The following is a 6,000-nucleotide window of genomic DNA, read 5'->3' as shown; positions in this document are numbered from 1 at the left end:
TTCCAACTCCTCCCACAAACCCCCACCATCCCACTCAACACCGCCCCTCCCACCATCCACTCCATCTCCATTCAGACAACTCCTTCCCCAAACTCCCATCATTCTAATCAACAACAAACCTCCACCATCCACTCCAACATCCCACTCTTTACCATCCACCCAACCCGAACCCTCCACCGCCGCCCCATCCCAACACAGACTCCTGATGACTTTACACTTGGAAAATGTAAGTTGATTATTTATGCCTCTAATATTATGCTGATAAGGTTTTCCAATGGAACGTTTATGTCCAATTATAATTCAGCAAATACGATTTGAAGGCAGGGTTTTCAGAATAGTAATATTGTTCTCTTCCTTTAGACAATTCGAGCATTCGGCAAAGCATTTGGTACAATTTGCTAACAATGCAAAGACGTGGTTAGTAAATCATTCCAAAACTCCCATGGAATTTCCAGCATGATACAGTAATTGGCAGAACCCGGAAGAGTATTGATAGGCAAACAGATCTGGGTGTACAAGTGCTCAGGTCACTGAAAGTGGAGAAGGTAGTCAAGAAGGCATACGGCATGCTTGCCTTCATTGGCCGGGACATTGAGTTGAGAAATTGGCAAGACATGTTGCAGCTTTATATAACCTTAGTTAGGCCGCACTTGGAATGTAGTGTTCAATTCCGGTCACCACACTACCAGAAGGATGTGGAGGCTTTGGCGAGGGTACAGAAAAGATTTACCAGGATGTTGCCTGGTATGGAGGGCATTAGCTATGAAGAGAAGTGGGAGAAATTTGATTTTTTCTCATTGGAGCGATGAAGGATGAGTGGCGAGCTGTTAGAAGTCTATAAGATTACGAGAGGCATGGACAGAGTGGATAGTCAGAAGCTTTTTCCCAGGGTGGAAGAGTCAATTACTCGGTGGCACAGGTTTAAGGGGCGAGGGGCAAGATTTAAAGGAGATGTACGAGGCAGATTTTTCACACAGAGTATGGTGGGTGCCTGGAACTCACTGCTGGGGGAGGTAGTAGAAGCGGATACGGCAGTGGCTTTTAAGGGGCCTCTTGACAAATACATGAATGGAATGGGAATAGAGCGATATTGTCCCCGGAAGAGTGAGGCGCTTTAGTTAAGTTGGGCAGCTTGGAGGGCCTGTTCCTGTGCTGTAATTTTCTTTGTTCCTTCCTTTGTTCTATGTGTCAGAATGAGTTCGGGCAATAAATGTCCTCGAGTGGAAATTTCAAATAAGCAAACACATCTTTAATATACGCCGACCAGAATCGAGGCAGAATTGGACTGGATGTGTGATGGGACCTCGAACAAAAATGGCTGAAGTGTGGAAAACTGAGGGACAGATTGATATCTGTCCAGCTATGATTAATAATATTTACCAAAGTCTTGGTGATAAAAGCAATGAATTCATAAAAGCAATGAGAATAGAATGTAATGAAATGATTACTTGCAAACATTCAATTCCATCGGTAGGAATCTAACTGTCAATGAAAGTGATGAATTCACAACTGTCGGACAATATTTTCCTTTGAATCCCATTTTCATAGATATGGATGTCGGTGCTTTCATTTCCCCTAAAAATCTCCTCAGATCTGGTTCACTATCGTACTATTGAATTGATACAATGTCTCCTTCTGCTGGAGACCCACAGCGACTGCATGCGTTTGACGTCGTGAGTCTCAGTAACTCAATGCCTGCGCTTGGGAACCGGTTGCTGAAGTGTGACTACTGAACAATATTACCAGCATTTTAAGCTTGCAACAGGAGTTCGGCTGGTGCATTCGCCTGTTTTATTAGCAAATACTTTACAGGAACTTTGTTCCTCATTCAGCAAGCGGGATACCACATGGAGATTGAAATTGGGGTTATTTCAAACTGTAATTTGTACATCTGGTGCAGTTATCAGACACTAACCCCGTTTAGAATGGGAGTGTGTAAACTTTTTTCCACTCCGGAATTACTCTGCCAGACATTAATCTTACATACTGGAACATGCTAAAAAAAAATTTAAGTTGCCCGAAACAATTGACCAAATTTCACTCTGATTCTATGAATATTGAAAACACAAACCTATTATGGCATAGAGTTTATTTTTTCTTAATCTTTGCAGTCTTTATTCACATTGTGTCCGTGCTTGACGAGAAAAGAAGAGAAAAGGTTACGGTGATGCAGCGTAAAGGGGGTTAGTCGCCACACTAATAGCCATCTACAGTAAAAGTGCTAAAAGACGTAGTTGAGCAAACAAGTCCTGCACACTGCTCGCTGCGAGACAGTACTCAAGGGCACAAAACTGACTGCTAGTTCTCAGGCAGAAACATCATAGATGTCAATCCTCATAGATTGTAAACCAATGTGAAGCTGTTTGGAGAACTAAATGATCTAAAGATAACACGGGGAGGGGACATGGTTTACGGCTTGAACACAGAGTCTTTATATTTATAGAGACCGCCCTAACCTGAGAGTATTCAGTAACAGCAGGAATCATTGACATGGGCGAGATAAGCGATCGCCCACGCTTCCTCTTAAAAACGTGCGGTAACTATTGTCCTGAGTAGTACTGACACCGAGTTAGAACATGACAAAAAGCACATTTATTCTGGAATCACTCGTGATCATAGTCAAGGGTTTGTTTTCCACCTGTTTAATCTCCGATTTTCGAGCTCTGGTTAAAGATCATTTTGTTGGAAGATTAACTTTGTCTCTCACGCCACAGGCGCTGACAAAGCTCATTGTGATAGTATGCAAACCAGTATGATAAAACTGCCCGAAAATCGATGACGGGTCGCAACGGCGAAAACACTTAATCATAACCACTCGACCACCAAGGTAGCTGACATTAGCTGCTGCAATGAGCTGAATATCATGAGTTTACACACTGCCTCACTTCAGCTCACAAACACAATAGACCAGTTTGTTATGATAAGTTTCATTGTTAGATACATCCAGACGCGAAACGGTAGTTCCCTTCTCGCTCCACCGCTGCTGTCAGACCTGCAGCCTTTATCCAGCAGTTTCCTTTTTTGGTTCAGATTTCAGCACTCAGAGTAATGTGTTTTTATCTACATATTGGAGGCTGTTTGTTTCCTGGATGAAGCGCCCGGAACTCGGTTCGCATTCTCCGGATAATGTCAGCCATTTAGGACTGAGGTGAGGAGACATTTCTTCACTCAAAGGCTTGTGAATCCGTGTAACTCCATAAACCATGTCTGTGGATTCTCAGTCGATGGAGATATCTGACGGATGAGATGGAGAGATCGTGAGACTTAAAGGAATGAAGGGCTATTGGGTCGGGTTGGAAATCGGTACTTAGTCTATAGACCCACCTTGAACTTATTCAGTGGTAGAGGAGGCTCAATGGGGCATGTGATGCAATCCTACTCCATTGATTCTGTTGACTGGCAATCCAGATCTGTCAACAAATGATTATGTCAGTAAGGTTGGTCACTGCCTAAGGCACTGCATGCAAGCTGGCAGCTTTTTGGAGGACGTGGGTCCGTTTATTAAAACTTTTGATTTAATTTAAACTTCATGAAATACTTTCGATCGAACATTTTTTTTGGGTTCAGACTTAACGCAATAGAATGTATGGTTGTCCAATTTGACAGGAGGGACTATCAGAGGCAATGTCAATATAAATTGATGCGGGAAATTGACCTGGTTGTGCTCAGGGACGGATATTTTCTCCGTGTTTTTGAAAATCTCCCGTGTCCTATCAGGAAGTTATTTCAGCTCCTCTTAATTCATACCCCGTGCCAGAGAAATCAATTTTTATTCGCTGATTGGAAAAGAACCCGGGCTGCGGCGGTAAAAGCGCTGAAACCGAACCACTGGACTACCAAGGAAGATACTTGCAAGGATTCCAACCTCATTTATCAACGTCAACATGTTTAAAGTACCCAAGACATGTTTGTCGGACAAAATGCCATGTTGAGCTGGAACACCAACCCTCCTTCAGCTAAGGAGAGCACTGATTGGTCTCAGCTGCAACATGAAATCGACACTGAGGTGAAATATTTATCGCAGGTTGACGAGGGATCGATTCCCTGTCAGGTAATGATCGTTTTTTGCTCTCCTGCAGCGCTGGAATTAAGAGAAGCTGAAATTATTTCCTCCAACGGTACTGGTACTTGTGCCAGTTTAAACAGCAGGGAGAATAACCAGACCCATTCGACAATCCCCCCCATTGCCCACAGCAATTCACATTTGCATTGCCCGGCTGGTTTCTCCTGTCAAAATGAGTAAGCTACCTTCTCCTGCATTAAATGTCACTGTAACTCACTACATTCAAAGAACAGTGTTAGCATCAACCTATTATAAACCTTAATGCTGTAAATTTGTTGAACAACATCAGCTGATCACAGCTCTGCGTTCGTCACGCTGGAAGCTCATGTGGAAATATAAATAATTTTAAAGCTTCATAGCGTGCATAGGACTGAAATGAGGTGTCACTGTGGGTAATTGACACTGTGCTCATTCCTGTAATGAGTATCTGGAAGAATCAGGAAGATGAGACTCTGATGGTCAAGTGGTTAGAATTCTGAGTTTTCAGGGTCACGGCTTCGATATACTAAAATGTAATCTTTTTGAGAATCCGTTTAACAGACCTGATCGAAAACAGCGCTGTCAGAATCAGTGGAATGAGTTTTCGAGATTTGTGTCCGTATTGGAAATGTCGCATGGGCAACAGGCCAAGAACAAACACAGATAGTGAAGTTGAGCAATAGGCTGCAAAGAGCTGATCGTAAAGATTGCGACACAAGATGAAATCTGGGTGGCAATAGGATAGATTTTATTATTTCCACTGACACAGATATCTCCAAGATCTGGATCTAAATTTTGGTCAAATTAAAAGGAAATGTCTCGCTGAATTAAACACTAGACTCTTGCACTTCACTCAGAAAACAGTATAATGCTGGATCCGGAGCCTTAACTGATAACTGAGGGGTACAACTCAGTGGTTGAGCATTTGACTGCAGATAAATCAGTGTCATCTTCAATGTTTGGTTGGCAAGTTTTCATTTTCAATTATAACTGCGTATCATTGGCTGATGAGCGCCTTTGGCGTGCAATAATCGGGAATGGTGCTATATAAATGCAAGTCTGCCTTTGAGAATCTTCAGTGCCAGTCCTCTGGCTACTGTTCCCATTCAGTGGAAACAGTTTCTCCCTGTCTGCCATTTCAAACGGTCCCTTCCCATATTAGGAGAACGGGGAAACCACTAACTCACAGCAACACTGTGTGGATGAAATAGTCAAATTGAGTGAATAGAATTGTAAATGGTGTGGTAATGCTAAAGTTCTGGATTTGGTTTTATACAAAATAAAATTACTTTAGATTATATCCAGCACTCGCTGACACTCTAATATAGTGTCGGCTCAGTTTATGTCAGTCTGTTAAGCGCAATTGGTCAGCGCATTCGACTATTAACAGATAGGTTGGTGGTTCGACACCAATCCCCTGGCAGAGTTTTCTACTTTTTCTCCATCAGCACTCATTGTCACAGAGTGCCTGGGACCTTGGGCAAAACGAAAAATATTTCTCAAGTGTTGTGGTCTCTACTGTTAACCGGTGTCACCAACATTATTTCTGTAATACATATTAATTCCATACATAATACATGCATCAATATATTTATTTCAAATATGTTATGAAAGTTAAGAATTAGAATCTAATAAGAGTCATGTCTGTAAGTGCTCTTGTGTCAATTCGCCGAGGGGAGCTCATCTTGAGACTGGGCCCCCGTGTTTTAGGTTTCCCGACCAGTGCAAACAATGTCTCGGTATTCAGCAGGATTCAATGAGATATCCTCTCACTTTCTTTTAGCTTCAGGTAATTTCAGCGCAATTTACACAGCCTCTCATCCCAGGAGAACTCTCTCATCCCAGGAGAACTCTCTCATCCCAAGAGAACTCTCTCATCCCAGGAGAACTCTCTCATCCCAGAGACGAACCTGGTGAACCTTTCGTGCACCGTTTCCAGTGCAATGATATTCTTTTTT

This window comes from Mustelus asterias, chromosome 30, assembly GCF_964213995.1.
Source record: "Mustelus asterias chromosome 30, sMusAst1.hap1.1, whole genome shotgun sequence".
NCBI lineage: Eukaryota > Metazoa > Chordata > Chondrichthyes > Carcharhiniformes > Triakidae > Mustelus > Mustelus asterias.
Note: the sequence above shows the minus strand (reverse complement) of the source record.